The sequence below is a fragment of the Scophthalmus maximus genome, chromosome 13 (assembly GCF_022379125.1).
Source record: "Scophthalmus maximus strain ysfricsl-2021 chromosome 13, ASM2237912v1, whole genome shotgun sequence".
Classification (NCBI taxonomy): Eukaryota; Metazoa; Chordata; class Actinopteri; order Pleuronectiformes; family Scophthalmidae; genus Scophthalmus; species Scophthalmus maximus.
In genome coordinates this window covers 8,890,093-8,910,892 of record NC_061527.1, presented here as the reverse complement: position 1 = coordinate 8,910,892, position 20,800 = coordinate 8,890,093, and the positions used below count along the sequence as shown (strand labels likewise).

The 20,800-nt window shown below is 40.8% G+C and overlaps 1 long non-coding RNA gene across 6 annotated transcripts in view; it reads left to right on the top strand.

The window, feature by feature from the left end:
- The first annotated feature begins 2,601 nt into the window (after window positions 1-2,601).
- The window catches only part of LOC118318010, a 92,243-nt gene continuing 74,044 nt past the window's right edge, over window positions 2,602-20,800 (top strand). For all 6 annotated transcript variants that reach the window (XR_004795596.2, XR_004795597.2, XR_004795592.2 and 3 more), the window contains exons 1-2: window positions 2,602-2,889; window positions 20,610-20,712. This is a non-coding gene — a long non-coding RNA (uncharacterized LOC118318010). The remainder of the gene's footprint in view (window positions 2,890-20,609; window positions 20,713-20,800) is intronic.

Below are 20,800 nucleotides of genomic sequence, written 5' to 3'. Positions count from 1 at the left end.
GAAATATTGCTACATGACACAATAAGGTAAAAAGCATGTAACGTCATTGTGTTATTTGCATCCTGACCCGTGTCAGCTGGTTCGAGACCTGTATCTGTTTGCTTCACTCCTCGCTGTGCTCACATATTCAATATTTCAATACGGCGGAATTCCCAATAAAGTTGCTTTCATTTACCTGTTTTTTCTGTTTCCACTGTCACGCAATAGAACAAGTATGAAATAATGACTGAAACACATCCGATTAAGACAACATGTTAATAAGCAGTCACTTCCAAGCCATTTCCAAGCTGCTCTTCTACACTGCCGTTATAAAAACACTGATTTTATAAATGCAATGTTGTCTCACTAAATCACCATAGAGAAATTCACCAGTCTTATTGTAAAAATAATCACTCAAAGAGAAAGACAGAAGCTCAGTCATGTCCGTCAGCTGCTGTTCTCTCTTCTGTAGTCGCTAGATTTGGAAAACGTGATGTCTGGCATTGTACGGCTTGGAGAATTCTGACAGGGTCATTTCACAAAAATTTGAAAGCGACAGGAAACGTCTGATAGCCGATGTTTTGCATAGTGCACAGAAGCAGAAGCTTGAGTTGTCAGACTGAAGCACAGGATATCTGTTCAGTAAGAACGTATCTGAGTGTCGTGTGTATCACGAGCGGAGCACATCTGAATATGAGCAGCGTCTGTTTTAGATAGGAGGCACGGTTCAGAGGGACAGCATGACAGAATCAAAACATGGCATGAAGTTGTAATGCTCTCTAAATAAAAGTTCTCATATAAAGATTGGAAAAAAAATCATCAATCAGTCCCATTTTATCCGGCTGACCAATGTTGTCATTTCATCACTCAGTCAGTTGTAGTTACAGAGCTGGCCCCATTCTTGGGATTGAGCCAGAAATGGAGAGAGAAACAAGGAGGACGTGAAGTGTCTTTGAACAACATGCGTTCAGGTTATCAGCAGACATTATATTTGTAAAGCCTCCTCATGCCCACTTATAGGGATCACAACTCTCCTTAAACAACAGCATGGCTCTTAAGTGAGGTTCTTGTTGCCAGTGTGCTCCTTCACGTATCAGGGGCCCGTGAAAATAATAAGATGAGCTTTTACAGCATTGGTACATAAAATAAATCAATAAAAAGGACGTTTGTCCGAAGAAATTCATTCTGCAGGTTCAGCTTAGCCAGACAATGATTCACCTGACCCCTCCGTGGCAGGAGAAAATCTGAAGATCACAAAAGAAATTACAAAAACACATTTTTCAAAATAATCTAATTATGACCGCAGACACGGCATGTGTCTGTAGTGCAACCACAACAAAAGGAAGACGGGGAGACGCCCTGCCATTGGGTCGGTCATAAGGATGACTTTATCAGAAGGAATTTGATAATACACTCTGGTTTATTGAGTTGCAACAGGCCCTCTGTATTAGATTAAAGGTTATTACTAAAGGTTAACGTTAAATACTGCACCAGACCAAGGGGTCTGACCATGTTCAGAAGAAAAGGATGAACAAAAATCATTCCTGTTCAAATAATAAAAGCAATATTTATGGCAAAAAAGCATGCCAAGTAATAATAATTATAATATATTGAACTTATAAAGTGCTTTTCAGGAACCCAAAGCAAGTGGTGCATGTAGATGAATTGAAATAACAGAGGTCTGACTATAGTCTCTAAAGTTTATGTAAAGATGTACAGATCACAGGTTGATAGATTATTAATAGATTGACTTCTCCAAAATGGTATGGCAGGTTTTTTTTTTGAGCCATAGACAAGAGTTCATGCAGAAAAAATTATTTCAATGCCGAAATGGTTCAGGCCACGCCCTTGTGTTCTTCTACAAGGGGGTGGTCTGAACAACACACACCCTTTTAATCCAATTTGGATTTGATTTAGCAAGTAGATTAGGGGTAAAATCAGGATCTGTGCTCTTGACTTTATTCTCCAAATCTTTTGAAGGTCAATGCATTGTAAAGGAGAAATATGGTGATATTTTATACATACAGTATAGAGTGTCTCAGATTTTAGTTTTTGTTTTGGATACAGTGGTTACCAGGCAATCTCAGGATACTAGCTATGCTCCAGGCCCCTTTTGCAGGTCCCTGCTCGAAAATGACATGCCCAAAATTAAAAGAGTATATCTGTGCAACTACAAGGTCTATATGAATAATCTTGGTATCTATTTAAAGGTAAATCTCGTGAGATTTCAGCAGAGGTGAACAATCAAGTATAGATGGTATTGGGTCAGAGTAAATGAAGATGGAACACAACATAAATTAAAGATTTCATTCCCGCCTGAAAAAAAAAAAAATTCAGAGTAAATTTGTCCTATGTAATAATGCTAGTGAATCCCATTCATCTTGAAATCCAAAGAACAACATCTGAACATAATCTGTGCCAAATTTCATGCTGATAAAGTGAACCAAGGCAAAGTTACCGGCTGTTCCATGTGAGGTTTCTCATTGAAAAACTCATTTAATTTGCCCAACATGTCTCTGTAAGTGTGTATTACATCTAATAGAACCGTTTTAATGAAGACGGGTGAGCATCTGTCTCTCCATAAACGATCTTTGAAGTGCTACGCAATGGAACAGACTCAAAGTAAAGTAGGAAGGCGTGTATCTCAGCAGTGCATTGGTCAATCTACGTGATTGACACGTCTATACAACCGTCAGAGCCAGTAGAATCGACGGACAACATCGAAGTCCCTCCCAAGGACACCATTGGTATCTGTGACGGGGCATCATTTAGAGTGCGACTTCCGCCTGTGTAGTCGACGTAGGACGGTCCAGGTGGATTAATATCTTGAATTGACCAGCAGTCTTCGAGCTAGCGAACGGAATCGGATTTATGGATCAAAACACAACTTTTCCTGCAAATACTTAGACGGTAAGACATGCATTATGATGTCGCTGTGTTGATACGAACATTGGTCAGCGGCTGGTGGGCTGAATGTTTGTCTGAGAGTTATAGAGGAAGGATAGCATTGGAATGTGCAGAGGCTGGGGGTTAGCATGATATGTTGCTTGCGTTGTTAGCATGTTGGTAGCAGCAGCTATCAAGTCTGACATCGGTGATATATTATCATGTAAAGTTGTCGTGTTCATGTGATATGCTGACTCAGTTGCTCTGTGTTTTAACTGTGTTTCGTGTTGGTGAAGAGGGTTGACACTGGCGTGTAGCCGAGCATCTCCCCGTTCTGTGCGGATGCCGCATGGCTTCATAGCTTCATGTTTAGCATGTAGCATATGTGATTCCAAATATAATTTTCACATGTCACTTTTTGATACAAACATTTCTTTTTCTCTTCTTCTGCTGCTTATCCGATGACAGCTGGTCTGAGAGTTATAGTAAACACACTATTGGAATCAGTGGACTCGGAGCTTTCGATTGATGTGTAGCGTGTGTTGTTAGCTCGGAATATCACGACTGTCACGTGGACATATCGCACATGCGCAATTTTGTGTTTATGCCACATGCTGATTAAGTTGCTTGTGATTTTAATTGTGTTTCATTTGTTTGTTATGATTTTATTCTTTTAGGGATACTATTATACCCCAATGATGCAAATATGTGGCTGCATGGATTTTATTTTTAAGTAATAATTGTGTGTTTTAATGTGATTCCAATACCTGCATCCGTTCAGACCTGAGGTCGGCAACAAAGGGATTGTGAACATGCTGCCATGAATGTAAATGTAGTCCACGATCTCTGAGCAAAAAAAGTCAAAAAGAAGAGATTGTGAAAGCTGTCTAAGTCACAATTCAAGTCAGAATCAGGAGTGTCCACGAGAAAGTAAATGGTTGATATAGAGGTGCAGCCGAGTTTCTAACCGTTCTGTGAATATGCTGTGTGGCCATATTGCCTCATGTTGAGAAAAATGACGAGGGATTTGGTCCAATTGTGTCGGAACCGAGACCTGATTAGGTTCCTATGATATGAGAATCTTTACGGGGTAAAGCACCGTCTCAGTTAAATTAGCACCTCTACAAATCCTACAGCCTATCGAACTACTGCATAGTAGTGATACACTGTGTAAGAAAACATGTCAACGGCAGTCGTGTTGAAGGATCTATGCCTCTCTAACCTCCAGGGTCATCAATCACAAATTCATCAGAGCCAAAGGCAGTCATGTCAGATTTTGTGTAATTAGTCCCCGTTTAAACCCGCTTCTAAATCAAAGTCATAATCATAGCATAGTTCTGCTGTTCCAACCGACAATTTATCCAGTTTTACTAATTAAAGTGAAATGACAGTTGCTCAGTGACAAAATGACGCTGCATGGGGCTGGAGCCTCTCACCAGCGACCATTGCGCAGCTCTTCTCAAGGAGATGTGACCTGAGAGCTCTGCTTTAGTGCTTCTCCAATTTGCGGTTAAAAGAAGGGCGACTCTTCATTTCATTTTCATTCCCTGACCAGATTCTCATCATCATTCACGGGCTTTCCAGTCACTTAGGTTGTTTGTCCCAAACTAAGGTGCATCATTACCTACACAAATGAATCATTACATTGTGGGTTATCAAGGCAAGCGGCAAGCCATGTCCACTCCGCCAACACTGATTTAAATTGCTTCAATGGCGATCCCATGCGGTGCAAACGCTCCTCAGAGGAAACAGTGGTGGCAGAAGCGATTGACCTGCCCTCCCCGCTGTGACAGCTGTGTGCGGGAGAGGTCAACAACATGAAGGGTAGCAGGCATTTTGATTAAAGCTTCAGCTCTGCTTGTAGAAACATGAATAATTTCAGATGAAAGGACTTACACTGACTTGTGGGGGTCAGAGACAGACGGCTCCAGGAGCTTGGACTCTTGGTCCAGGGAGAGAGCCGCAGACATAAATCCCCCCCTGTGTTTCTTTTCTGCTCGTAGCACAAGGATCTCTTCTTCACTGAGACTTACATTTATCAAACAGTATGTGGTGACCGCATTGAGGCCTCTTAACAATAATTGTAACGTATACAAGCATGAATTGCCACAGTGGGATTAGCCACCATGACCAATGATTATAACACGGTTTATACAAAAGCCCAGTCCCACTAAAGCTACACTTTCTTTAAAATGCCCAACACTCTTTTGTTGATTTCATTACAGCCACAAAAACAATTCTCCATCTGCCTCTTGGCAACGTTGCTCTGATATAATGAACCGATTTGGCTGAAACCTTGGCCCAAGAGTTTGATTTAATTCTGGTGAAGATCCAGATACAGAATTTCAGTCTACAGTCTTTTGCTACAGCCACTTTGGCCCATTCAGTCTAACTCAAATAACAAATGACAGTCAAACAGAAGGTGCAAACAGTTTGTGTCGTTATTTTATTTGCAGCCACCAAGAAGACAACTGACTTAGACACTAACAGCACATTTTAAATCAGATGATGATCTGCAAACCGACATAGCCAAACACATTCAATATTTGCATCAAATATTGTGTAAAATATGTTTAAAGTATATACTAAATAGAAACTGAAGTGTTACATATTTGTTATCAGCCTGGCAGTATGAGAAAGCAGAAAGAGAATAGAGTGAAAATGTGAGGAAAGAAATTATGAAGAGTAGTACACCAGGGACTTAAATGAATATTGTTTCTGAGGGGCAGCATTTCATATCAAAAACATGTAAACAAGTAAAACTCTTTTAGTGATATATCTTTTGGTGAGTGACATAGACATCTAGTACACTACTCTGCTACTTGAGAATTGTTATTATCTGTCTCGGTTCATGAAGTCTTTTCATATTAAAATTAAATTTTGTATGGAATTAGCTAATAATTTGTATTACAAAAGAAATTCATATTGATTGTCACAAATCTGGTTATGATTTTTCTAAAATCTTTCTCTCCTGTGGTCCTGCCGGTTCTTATCTGAAACATATGCAGAAATGAATGGTCAAAAATTAGCCCCCATTTCACATCTGAACAGTGACAACTACAATGACACTTTAAAAATGTATTTTGTTATAATGTTTGAGTTGGTGTGTAATCATTCATGTCCAAGCCACTTTGATCTCTCATTCCATCCGCTCACCCTCGTCCATGTCTCATTAAAATAAAAGTCTTTGCACCGGCTCATTGGCATTTATCAGCTTTCCTCTGAGTCAGCTGAAATTCCATTTATTCTTGTCCCATACCCTTTTGTCTGCCTATATAATAATAATATAATCTTGTTTCATAACTTTCCTCTTGTCAGCCGTATGTCATCTTGGTTCCTGGTTACATTCCAATGACTCTGTCCTCGCTTTGTCTCGTACCGTCCACTTAGTCACCTAACAGCTGAGAAATGGTAATGTTGCGACACTTATAACAATGTGTCACTTTTCCAGTGTCAAATGATATGATTGGGGAACAGCTTTTTTCCATTTAGGTCTCCATAGAAGAAATGTTGGAACATTGTGAATGACTAAAACTAGTAAGAAAACTATTGCTGTAATATAATATAAAAATGGGTTCTTTTTTTCTTCCAAACCTGCTTCTTCTCAAAGCTGCCAAGGCTGAGCTTATCATGGAATCAATTTGATAAATTGCATAGAATCAATTTCCATTCCTAGTTTCTCATTTCAAAAACTATCAATATGGAAATCAAATTGCTCCACAAATTCCTGTTTGTGTCCCTCCCAAAATGGGGCGCTGCTTTTGTTACCCACTCTCTCACTGATAATCCCACCCGCTGCCTTAGACTGCATCTGACATATTGAATACCTCAAATGTTCCTAGTTTGGCCCCAGTGGCAATTTAAAGTGTTGACAGGCAGACACGATCCCCAAGCAGATCCCTGGTATCCGATGTTACTGTCTGACCTCCCCAGAGTATCCTGATCAATAAAGCAATGGGAGGTGACTTTTTTTAGACCAGGGTAGGTGGATGTTAAAGACCCGAGGGGGCTTGTCTCCCCTACTGCAAGCCACCACTGGAAGAGCTCAAGCCTTATGGGGATATTGGATAGCTTACCACTGCACTAACCAGAGGGAAAGGGAAACACTGATCCACTTAGACATGAAACTGAACTATCCAACACAGGGTCCCCTGTAACCATGAGGTTGACCTTGTTCCTTGCTGGGTAAGGAAATATTTGTCATTTGGATTGATTCTCTCAGGTCATTCAGGAGCCTGTGTTGTTTAATGTAAGTAAAACATAATAATGACTCCACATTAACTGGTTTTATAGCTGAATAAAAAAAAAGATTGCCATAACCAATAACAGCCAATAACATCTTGCTCAGCTCTTCACAAAATGTGCGTATTGATTCGTATTCAGCTTTGATACTTAGACAATTATGGAATTATGTTCACTCTGCAATTTTTTTTTGTTGACATCGGTGGAAAAACTTCTCAATGAAAACTCCTTTTGTTAAAACTCTCCAATTCATGCCCAAAGTTTTCAACTTCCTCTCCCCACTGTGGTGCCACCAAGCTTCTTGAGAGTGAGTCACAACCCTTCACATTCTCTGTCGTCCTCCAGTCTTCGCCGCTCAGCCACAGGTCAACCGGAACCATTAGAGAAAAAAAATATTGAACATAAACAAGATATTCCCCCAGCCTGTAGGATAATTGTGTATTGATTGAAAATAATGGAATGGCTTTGTAGTAGATTATAATGAAGAGTGTACTGCGGCATTTTTTTCCTCTGAGTGGATCTGCCTCAGCACAGGGCTGAGGTTTTTTAGTGTAGAGTGAAAGTTGCATACAGCACTTCTGTGGTGTGAAAGGTTTCCAAAATCATAAACGTATTAAAATGTAAAATATGTATCATCTCAAAATAAAGGATGATTTATTAAATTATGAAAATAATCATAATGAATGATATCATAAAGGTTATATAAAATGAATTGAATGGTAGAAGATTTACAAAATAGATAACTAAATACAATTTTCTGAATTATGTATGATATATGTTGTTACTATGGTGCAATAAAGGCAACGTTGACTGAAAGATTTTAAATTGAAGGCGACTAGATGCAATGCATTCATATTCAGAATCAGCAATTAAGAATTTTGACCAATTTCGTTCAGTAAACCTGCGCCAGCAGCGAATATTACCCATCTTTTTAAGGGCAGGGAAATGGATCTATTTCCACAAACTATGTGTGAAGATGGAAAGAAATTCACATTTTAGGTTTTTATGGACTGGTTGTTAACAGATATCAATATACACCAGTTATTGTCATGATTTCCCATTTTTTGTTAGACACGACACAGGAAACCAACAGTGGTTCTGTGTCTTATCGACCCATCCAGCCAACCCAAACCTTCCCCTTACTTTGACACTCTACTGCATATTCGTTCATCTGAACTGCCGCTTTACTCCTGTCATAATTACTACGACCACTTGTGGTTGTCTGGCAATAGAACGTAAGCTGCTTGCACAGACAACCTGTGGGGAAATTTTTTACAGGACAGTCTCACTGTGGCAGAAATACAACAGAATGGCAACTGGTGCATGTTTGTACAGTCCAAACTGATGTTTGAGAAGAGAAGTCAGTCAAAAATAAGTGCAACCACAATCTGATTTCATGCTATTTTTCCACACTGCAGCAGGACACAGTAAAGTTGGTCACCTTGTTGAGAAGTTGGTGGTGTACAGTGTGCTGCCTGCAGCTTCTCATCAGATGGCTCACCGCCGCTGCCTCTTCCTGTACAAAACTTGAGAATGACACGCTCACAAAAAAATGTCTAATGCCAAAAATGACTGTTGACTGGTCTGAGTAACTGTAGTGAAAAAAGACATGCGTTTCCTGGGACCACTTCGTAGTAAAAGCCACCATGTGCTCTGTCAGCTGAAACAAGGACAAACGAATTTCCCATTTGAATTATAAGCAATAAACACGCTGGTTTGGTGCAACAGAGTGCTGACAGTAAACAGTGAGGCTGTTATCAATGAAATAAAAATGTCACTGGATAACGTTCATCATTTTGGCTGTGAGTTCCCAGTGATTTGGTTGGCAATCCGAATCCAAAACTGGACCCCAGTGCAACTCTACTGTATATACACTGATACATAGTAGCTAAATGTATTTTGTATGGTTTTATTTATGAAGGCCATAATGTGACTATACCCACCAGAAGGGCATGTAACACCAAGATCAATGGCCACCTACTAGAAATTAACATGTAAACCCACTGGGTGACTGCTGTTTGTTTCCTATTTCCTTGTGACTCTAGACATAGCTTTTTTTTCTTGACTGAGACCATAACCATTGAGTTGGAGAGGACAAGGCGGGGCTGGTTACCCTTACATCAAATGTACCACCACTACAAAGCTGCTCTAACATTAGTTGTATAGCATGGCCCCAATAAAGTCATCCTTACTTGGACTAGGACCGTCTATCTATATAGTCTTGTCTCATTCTTTCTGTAGCTCTCGTTTTGCTGTAAGCGCGCATTCACAAGCAAAGACCTCGCCACAACAATGTGTGATTTAAAGGTTTTAATGGAATCGATGAATTGTTTGTAAAGGGTGGAAGAAAGGATGTTGAGGGGTTTTTAGGTACAGATTGTCTGCTAAAGCTGGTCAGGTAGAACGCGGAGGAAGACTCAGTGTGGGGGGTTCCGTCTCAGGCATCATTCCACCCGAGCCGATTACAGACCTCCCAGCCAGTACCTAGAATGAGACATGGGAGAGGTATGCACCGAACTGAATAAAAAGGGATGAAAGGATGTGGGTAGCGATGAGCAGAGGGGATGAGGTCGAAGGGTGAATGGGTTAAGGGAAGGGAAAGGGAGGGTGGAGAAATCTCAGACAAATGAGTTTGATTGGTTGATCATGTGTTTGTCGGCTTGGTAGGTGATTAAAGATGTGGTTGAGGCGTGATCCTGCTCCTGAACCTAAGGTAACTAATCAGCTTAATTTAATAAAGTATGAATTATCATTATATCTTCTTTTTATGTCTGCTCTCCACGGGAGGCCAGAGTGACTTGCTTGCCAACACAGGAAAAGCCCCCCACTATTTTGTCCCCATCACCATTCACAGTATGGTTAATTCTGACACTAACGGAATAAAATACAATGAATTGTCTCTCATTCACAGAAAAACCAGTTTCGATAAAACACTATCAGATGGACTGCAAATGTCTCTGGTGTAACTGTTTGAATGACACTATAGCCGTACTATAAATTCAGCTCTCAGGACCCTTTACCCTGCTCTCGCTCTCCCCCTTCACATCCACCATTCCTCCACTCTTGAAACCCCCTTTGCGGGATATCATCTGTATTTTTCATACGCCTCCTTCAGCGATATAAATTGCTGGCTACATCAGTTGCTATCATGCATACCCTGGAGAGAGACAGAAGGAGCAGGGAAGATGGAGAGAACACACGCTGAGTACAAGCTCGTTTTGCGAGGGTGGCTGTGTGTATTTTTTGCTTTGGAATGCGTGTACATGCATTCATCTGAGCGACTATAAATGTGAGCGTGCATGCTTCTGTGAATGCGTTGTGCATGTTATCCGCCCGAGTGTAGTCGTATGTGTATGTGTGTAGACAGCACAGGGTGGAAGAAAACAGGATTTATCAGCACGTGTCCGCACACCAGGTCACTTGATTGAGGGTGTTTATTTTCCACCTCGACTCTGTTGGTGAGATCAAAAAGTACGGAAACCAAAAGCGAGTTGCTCTCAGGCGGCTAACTGTCCAGCATTCGACTGTGGAATCGTCAAAGAAGAGAAGGGAATGAAAGCGAGAAGGGGGCATGCGGAGGAGGAGGAGGAGGAGGAGTGTGTTCGCATGCGGAGGTGGCAGGCGGCTCATGCTGGCTCATATTCTTGAAGTCATTTGTGGGCGACTGTAATTGAATGTACAGTGAGATGAACAGGGTGCCCAGCAGATCCACCTGCCCACACGAGCCAGGAGTGAGATATGACAGTGGGGTATGTGCGGGGATGTGTGTGTCGAATGTGCATTTTCCTAATCAGTTTGTGTGATTACACAGTAAATTACAAAATACACCTCGGGTGTTGTGTATAAATCTTTGATCTGTCCCCGTCTTTTCATTCCAAATGCCAGCTCAGAGCTTGGAAGAATTTGACTTGACCATTTGAGACCATTTTATGATGCGGTAGGCTTTAGAGTTTGTGCCGTTTACCTGATATTATAAGTTAAGACTAACGTTAAGTAGGATGTTCTTGCTTGTGACAAGCTGGGAGGTGGATTACTGATGAATGCTCTATTGTAATCTACTATATATGTAAGATAAAGAATGTGTTTCAGTTACTCCTCGGAAGGATCAAGTCTTTAAGGAGATGAATTCAAACTCCCATGAGTCTCCACTGAGTTTAAATCCACCCACTGTCTTATCCCTTTTTCTAGAATTGAATTATATATTTCAGGCAGAACAAAGTATTTATCTCATACACCAAATTCTCATATTTTTTAATGACATTCTTCACTTTCTTCTCTAAGAAAGGTCTGATGGTAAAACCACCATGGAGCGATGCCAAGCCCTGGTAGTGATTACTAGCTTGCTGGTGTTCCTTAATCGTGGTCTAGCTGCCAACTTGAACGTTTCTATGGCAACAACAGTGTCCCCAATTGGTGCAAGCTCACTAATGCTTGTGGGTAGTGTAGGGTTTAACAAGCAACGTCATAAATAAAACACAGCAAATTGGAATCAGATTGACTCACAGCTTTTACAGGAGCATACTAATGGTCGTGTGTCATTACGATTTAATTGTTTTTATTATCACATATGGCTCATGTCTTCAAAGTGTTATGCAGAAGCAGGTGATGTAGTTCGAAGAGTATTACTGTATTACACTGTATATACTTTTATATGCTCAATGTACATTTGTTCACTCAGATTTGTTTCACATATATACACCAAGAAATTAAAGTTAGTGGAAGGACGGAGACATGATTGAGTGCAGTGATCACTCACTCTCTCCCACCCTGCCAGTTCTACGTCAGCTGCTGTGGTCTCACTCATTAGTGAGTCATAAAAATTATGATATTTTCTTTTTACAGTCTCTCCCCTGCATCTTCCATGTTTTCTGCTGGGTTGAACTGTGTGGCGAGAATCACCATGGCAATGGCAACTATCCAAGCTGTGTGTGTGACAACCCCTTTGTGTTGCCCACGACATCACAGATTTCTATCTGTAGATGACTACGATGTGACAGTGTCATTGGAAAATGTATAATTCCTGTCCAGAGACACTTGCCCTTGTCAAAACAAACACGCACCAATCGAGGTTAAGTCGATCACAATGCTGGATGTTAATTGGCTGACGTCACAAAATGAAGTACCTGAGGGGGGAATATGCTCTCGTATTTTTTAATTTTTTTTAAGTAAAATAATAATAATGTCTACAGTTTTTGTTTTTTTTTTAAATTTACAGTTCCAGTTTAATTTTACATTATTGACTTTGAAATGTTGTAATTAAAGTCAAGATATCCACACATAGCTGTATGATTTCAAACGCAAAATTTTTCAAGGTCCGAGTCTGAGCATGAACAGTTTTAATTTAGGCTTCACACACTTTGTATTTCAATTTGCTGAGGGATTGTATGAGTACTGAACAGAGCTCAGACCCAGCAACTCTGCTTCAAAATCTGTGTATGGCCATTTGCACAAAGCATGCTTACACTTCTATTGTAGGCTCACCTCGTCTCTTACAGTCCTCCTACTCTCACACACACACACACACAAACACCATTATCCCCATACAGCAAAAGGGCTGACTCATTGCCGCTTCATTACTCAAGTGAGTTATGAGTGTGTTTACACACACACTGATTGATATTAACCCTCTTTGTTTAAATCTCCTACACCAGCAGACATCATGCCAGGCAGTGGGCCGGTCCACTTGCAGCATTGTGTTTGGGGGGGTGGGTTTAACTGACCAAAAAGGCTCACAGTGCCCTCTACTGACGTTTGAGGATAAAATCATTGCTGCACTCCCATCTTTTTCCCCCCCCTCAGTCTTTTTGAGTATTTCTTCCTCTCACTGAATTTGAAATGTTAGAAAAAAATGTCAGTCATTCTTTTCCCCTTCTCTTCTCTCTTCTCTTGATTTCTTTGTCGATTTGTTGCACATTGCTGTGTTTTATTTTTACTGCTCATCCCCAAGACCAGCTCACCATGCATCAATCGCATGTCAAGCAGCAATCTGTTGTTCTTTTGTTTTCTCATGTTCAATAACCAGGTTATTATCATTATATGTCAAACAAAAGTGGGAAATCTATAACTGCTTGCGTGATGCTCCATTTCTCCCAGAAAAGACCCGCCAGCACATGACATTCATAATCTTTTCTTTAAGCACGATCATTTTCTTCTCGTAGCTTTAATGTTAACCCATAATATGTCACTCTTCACTTACATTTTCTCTCAAACACATGATACGGATGCACCATATCCATATTGAATGTAATATTTCTCCATTGTGTTTACTGCTGAATACTTTCACCGTACAAACTGCATCATATTACTTGAGAAAAAGAGGCCTTGAGATGGAATTTTCTTTCATTCCAGCAGTCATTTTCAAAATGGTATCCAACACATTTCATACTGTAGGCTTTTCATTTGTCTCTTTGTCTTTTTCTAGCTGCGGTTCGCTTCCACATTTTATTAACTGAACAATATTAAATAGGCCAACACCTTTTAATCAAATCGCTGTCTCGTAGAAGAGCTGCACATAATGAAAAGGTATGGTGTCATTTTTAATCAGCTAAAGGGAAAATAGGTGTTTGGGGAGTACCTCTTCATTGATCCCAGCCTGCACCAGCAGCATGAGTACATTGGATGACCTCTTGACCCTCGAACTCCTCGATTTAATGGGGTCACTCAAAGGCAGAAGCAGGGCCAAGGGGCCATAAATTTTGATGAGGTCATTGAGGTACAACTTTATATGAGGACAGATGCTGCATATTTCAGTTTCAGAGTCATTCAATCATTTGTCTTGTACATAAACCCTTTAGAAAACCCCTTAAAATGAGGGTTGGGAGTTAGACGAACAGCTACGCTAATGGTAAAACTTTAAAAAAGTTGAACGTTTCATTGTGGAAAAACTGTCCAAAAAATCTGTCCAAAGATGCTTTTTCTTTGTGGACAACATGTAGACTAAATGTATAACTGAAAGGTTGTTGGATCCAGGCCCACCGTGTGAAGACAGGCGGTGGCAAAGCAATCACTCTCTGTGTGTGTGTGTGTGTGTGTGTGTGTGTGTGTGTACAACAGGTTGAATATGAGGTAATTTGTATGACACGTATTGGTATAAAGCAAAATAGGCAAAAAAAAGGCTTTTCTCAGACGAAGGAAAAGTTGAGCGGTTGACTTCTACATCACCATCTTGATCACGCAACATTTGTATGTGCATAATCATGCATGCCAGGCTTGCATGCAGTTTTATTAAATCAATGTTTGACCGGACAAGTTGGCTTCTTCAGGGATTTTGACACAACACGCAAAGCTCATATAGGCTGTGACCTCTTTTCTCCTGACATCTCCTATCAGACTCCCATATACATTATATTCAACTTTACAGGATGATGATTATCTAAATTGAAAGCTTGATGTCTTGAGTACATGGGGGGGGGGGGTCTGCTGACCTATTGGCAAAATTAGATGTTAGCTGGTTTAATTAACTCTGCTACACACTATGGCTTGAATGTTGAATTTGATCCGTGTAAGTATATTTTCTTTACTATGGTTAATTGTCTGATGTTTTAAAAGAGGCTCCATTTCTGTTTGTAAAAATATTTTATTTACATTTGTATTTGGACTCTGAATATACATTGTGTAAAATAGCTGTGTGTGTGTGTGTGTGACCAACTAGTGCTCCCGTCCTCTTAGAGACCGAGATAGAAAGAGCGTCTTAGGCTTAATTAAACTGTGTGACCATGTTTTTATGGTGTCCATTAATCCATCCGTCCACTTTCTATACCGCTTTTCCTATTGAGGGTTACAGGGGGGCTGTAGCCAATCAGGACTGACATGCAGAGTCACACAACCATCCACACTCACATCCACACCTACGGTGGAACGTGGGACACAGGCAATGGGGAGAACATGCATACGGAGGAGCACCGGTCGAAACCAGTTCGAACCCTGAAACATCTTCATGTGAGACGACACTGCTAACCACTGCTAACCACTGCACCACGTGATTAAAAAAAACAGTCGACACAAATGTTCAGACGTGAGCAGTAAAGTGAGAGTGAAAACCTGCAGCCTTCACAGAAGGAAGGTTGTCGGTACGAATCAGGGCCGGGGACCCCCTGGTCCTTTCTCACCATCATACTCATTTAGCACATGCTGTTCCGGTTGAGAGTAACAAAATTCAAATGGATAAAAAAACACATGATTAATAAACGAGGAAAGGGCTTCTCTCAAATACTTTGAAGGGGAACCACACTTCCATTGGTAAAGAAGCAATCATAATTTACTGTATAAGCACATCTGTCCACAAGTGTCCACGAAGCGAGTGTGTGTCGAGAGTACCTCTCACCTGCGGTGTGATTCTAGCGTGAAGGGTGCTTCAGTCAAATGTTGCTCATTCGCTCACCGCTCAGCTCACTCGCAGCCTCATTTGACTTAACGCTCGGCTGCATGAACAGGTGGTGACATCGAGAGCCAAAACAGCCATGTAACCCTCCACTGGGCTTGACACCGCGCTTCCAGAGGGGCACATTGAGGATGTGCTGTGTGTCGTGGCCATGACTTTAGGAAGGCAGACTCATCACCACTTTCGAGATTAGATAGGATTTTCAAAAGTGCGTTTGAGTTCTGTGCCCAGGGCTCAGACTCCTCTGGTTTACTTTATTTACGCCCCAGTTCAAATGGCCCTGGATGTCCAGATTGTTGCATCCTTTTTGGTGCCTGCACTGGACCACCTGTTGCTTCCCCCCATATGTTGTCGGATTATTTCAAATTCAAAAAAATCTTTGTTTTAGATCTGACAAGCGACCAAAAAGACAAAATATGCAGGAGGGGATCAGGGATTGTGTGCTGCTGTTGTAAATAAATCAGCCTGTTTGAACAGCTGCTTTGACATTTGCATGCGGGAAATGTGCAATAAAAACCACGGTAGCGTTGAGCCTCCAGTAGTTAAGCACCTGCAGTACACAACTGTGGTTGTAAGGAACCGGAAATAGAGAAGTGTTTGTTTAAAAAACCTCCCATGAATAGAGTGATATAGACTGTTAGTATTGCTGTATGTTTTTTAAGGCATTTGGTGACAACACTCTGCATTAACATTAGCCACAGAGCAGTACAGTCATTTAATGTCAGCCGGAGTAGTCCATCTTCCTGTCTACAATCAAATGAGGGGAGTTATTGAAAACCAAACACAAGCTGACTAGTGTTAGTGGATCTGGACAACAACATGTTCACTTAACAGTTCATTTGTTAATGAAAAAAGGGTTGTTTGTGACATTTTCAAATTTGCAGACAAATAAATCCTGAGGGAAACATTAAAAACATGTTTAGTAATAGACTAGCATTAGACGCTTAAGCATGTCACTTGAATGCTCATTCTAGCTTTGGCTCCTCTGGACAAATTGTGCAGATGTCAATAATTTATAAAAGAAATAACCCCAGCTTAAGTATTATAACAGTAAAAGACCACCTCACCTGCGTCGGCTTTCTGTGGAGAGTAATTACTTATTTTTTTTAAAGGGTCAAGATTTGACATTTATCCAGCAAAACTTCATAAACAGAGCCTGACACCGTGAGAACTGGACATGTTTTTTTCAGTGAGTATCTAAAGACAAAGCGGAGCTTTGAACTTAAGCTTGGGAACTGCATCGTGATGGGCGAGCTTACTGTGTGTGTGTGTGCACTGTCATTTTGTCCCGAGGAAACACAGGCACAGTGGTGACTGCTCTGTAATTGAATTTTTTTTTTTTTTTTTTTTTACACAAACGATGGAGGACAATTTAGAGTTGTCAGTCAAAGTCAAACACTGAGCATAACCTTCAAAAATGACAGGATAAGAGAATTCAGCGAATAATTGTACTTTATGTTATCAAATATTTTTGCACATTTGGGTAAAATTAGCATTTTTTCCAGACATGCATGACGGGAGAATAAATTCTACCTGATGTTGGATTCTGACTCTTAAAACACTGTCAGATGTGTCTGTTGAATACCTGAACACGGAACATTTACTCTGACTGAGTGAGTGTGAACTGAATCAGATTTTCATCTGTACGATTATGAATCATACAGATTAATATTTTTGATTTCACCGTCTGTTTTATGCCCAGGATGTTGTTTTTGATCATCTGCTTAACCTGTCTGGTATCGGACGTAAATTGTCCATCTGTGGAATTTTGTGTTGCTTCCTAGTGATGAGTTTTTCATAAAATAGTTATGAAAAATTGTTTTTTTTCAATTAATTTTTTGCTCCACTTGTTTCAGTAGTTTATTTAGGTACAATAAGCCAGACCCTCCAATGAGTCCGGACGAGAATATTTAAGCACTTTAATTTAAAATTGTAAAACCAAATTCTGTCACTTTAACAATGATTTATTGATAAGTACATTGTACTCAAATGCAAACTGTATTGAGGTTGTGTCTACTTGCACGATGCCTGTATGATGTGTAATTCTTCTGTTGCGATAGACTGTACTCCTACGTCTAGGAAAATGTCCGTCAAAAGTTAAACGGCATTGAAAAAAAGAAAGAAAAATAACAGTTTTTCACTTGAAAGCATATTTCAAAATTGCTGAACGTACTGGCTCTTGCACAACCCAAACCTGTGTCCTCAGAGCATGTTTATTGGAACCGCCACATCAGTGAACACAACAGTAATCTAAGCCACGATGATGACCACCGGTTTTAAAAAAAAAAAAAAAAAACTTTGAAGGAAAACTGCTCTGTGATGTACAAACTTCATCCCCCAACTCAGAGACATGAACAGATTCATTCCGCTCGATGCTCCCTGCTGTTGTTGTTGCCTCCAAACAGCAACTAAAAAGTTCAAACTGAGAAATTAAAGATGGAACCCAGTCGTGTGTGTGAGAGGGTCTTAAGCCTGTGGCTGTGTGTGCATGCCTACTTTGTGTGTATGTGCCACAGCCAACCAAGCAGTGCAGCAGTGGTCAGACGTTTGCCTGGAATCACAAAGCCGAGAGCAGATAAAGGAGCAACTCAATTCCACAACAGCACTCGGTCCCAAGCCAAACGACGGCTTCCAGGAGCCTCTTAAGCCTCTTACAGGACTGGCTTCCCTCCCTTCTCTATCCTGGTTGTTATTTATTTATTTTATTTCTCCTTTCTGTCCATACCTTCAACCTCTCCCTTCATTCAACCTCCTCTTAGCTGAAACAGTGTGGGAAGCACGGGCCGACATCAGCGCAGTAAGCCAAGCACGACAGAGAGAGTGGATTTACAAGACAAAATTTCTGAAAATCAGTCATATAAAACTTTACGGAGGTAAAGAAGGAGGAGAACGGGAGGCCTTTGGGCAATGCCGACACTTAAATGTATGAGTGAGATAAAAAAAAAGAACATCAAATGAACAGAATGTAGAGCTCAGACAAGCACAAACAATGTAGGGGAGACTGAATTGGCAGTGATGAGTGAACTTGTCCGCCTTGAATTTTACCAAACTCAGAATTTTATTTTTTCTGAGTTTCAGGCTGCCTGCAATCATAACAGGGATAAGTACACATGCAGCTCACACCTATCTTTGTGTATTCACCTTCCTTTTCATAAAACACAGATGCCTCTTCAGTGCTCAAATCTTATTTGAGATTTAAGGTGACACAATTCTCTTGTCTTCTTGTCAGCAGCTGGCACACATTGCAGTCCCCACACACACACACACACACACACACACACACACACACACACACACACACACACACACACACACACACACACACACACACACACACACACACACACACACACACACACACACACACACACACACACACACACACACACAGAGAGTGATTGCTTTGCCACCGCCTGTCTACACACGGTGGGCCTGGATCCAAGCCCTCAGCAGCCACAGGCCTTGTCGCAGTTAATAACATTGGCCCCAAAGATTTTTCCCGACTATGCCTGCCATAAATTCACCCTGCCCAGCAATTATTGATTAAATGCTTTTTCCTTAATAATGAAAAGGCATAAATTCCCCTCTTCTTAAAAGACAAGGCATGTAATCTAATCAGAGACTTGCATACCTGCATCGCTGATGGTTCGTTGGGAAATAACGCCGATTTCAATCACAGGAGATATATAACATGAGACAGATGAGAGGGCAGGGGGAGAAATATGGGGGAGAAAACAACAATGAGATGTAAAGTAATATTCAAAGCAGACGTGAGGGTGGGAACATGGTGCTGAGCAGCGAGGGCACAGCTGCAGCCCCCACTGTGGCTTCCCCAAGTAATTTACCTGCTGATTGCTACAAGTAAACTATGATATTGATTCCATGCTCCGGTTTTTCTTTTTTCTTGAAGAAACAACACAATATAGAGGGAGAAGCACACACACATTCAGATGCGGGGAAGACAAACTGGTGACACAATGACAGCAATTAGATTTGTGAGGATCTGCCAAGAACGTGCTGGCTATTACAGGCTTATTATTTAAAGCAGACAAATATTGCTCATATTGTCAGTTTCCTCCGACTGTCCATTCCTGCAGCGCCACTTTCTAGCCTCTCTCTGAACCACTTAGTTTTAGCTCCTGTCCCTTTAAAGCACCCCTCCCAATAAAGCCCAGTCTCTGAGTGGCCAGCAGGCCCACTTTGTTGTTATTGGTCAACCGCTTCCAGCGCATGTAGGGAGTGTCGGCCTCAGCTTTCGCTTTACCTGGTCGCTTTACCTGACTGCTTTTCCTGGCATCACAATGTCACATGATATCATAATGTTTCAGGAACTTCAGGAGCTTCAGCAGTGTTTTCTGTCGGGGAGAGGAGCTCCCCTTTCTGCGGACTTTGGGCTTTTTAACTTTGCAAAAAATGTATAAAGCACACTAGAGGGAATGGAAAAACTGAAAAAGCTAAATATGTCTTCTTAATTCAACTCCCACATAAATGCAGACAAAATAAAATTGTTAAAAAAAGTAAATGTTAATTAAAAATGCTACAATATTATTCTGAAACATTTTGAAGTCTTTTTGAGTTACGGTCTTCAGTCACCCACAATTTAATTTCTCAATTATCAATTATTCATTCATTTTTTATTTTGTGCAAGGACAATGCCATCCTTTAAAATCAAAATACTTATAGCTTGAATCCAAAAACATCCCAAATTAGCCTCGGGGAAACCTTCATTCTTCCTCATCGACAGTACACATCAACGACCCAGTGATGTAGTTCCTGCGTTCAATCATCTCTGCTGGAGAATCTAGTTCAGCAGGCTGGGGAGCAGAAACTATGAATTCAATCACAGATGTCAATGGAAAATAACACATAAGTCACGTGTGATATTACCCTGCTAACCCTTCAATGAACAAGTTTTCAAAGAGCTGTTTTCTTCAATCACATACAACCAAGAGGCATGATTTACAGCAGGGCGTTAATGGCATGGGTGGTGTATGCATGTAGTCATATCTGGTAAGAAATACATTGGATTTTATTAAAATCATCTCACGGCTACGGCACGGCAAACTGTGTGGGGAAATTGCTTTTTTAAATCATATCTCTTTTTTTTTCTCCCTCCTTCCAGGTTATTGGCAGAGGAGAAGTCCACCTTTCATGATTCGGGGCAATGCTCTGCTGAGGAATGTATCTATAAATTGGAATAACAGGATAATGAGGAGGAGAAGTGGGTAAGTCCTCAATCTCTGAGCTGTACTATGCTGTCTTCCCTTGATCATCATCCCTGCTGACTCTCCAAAGCAAGTGGACCACAGCACT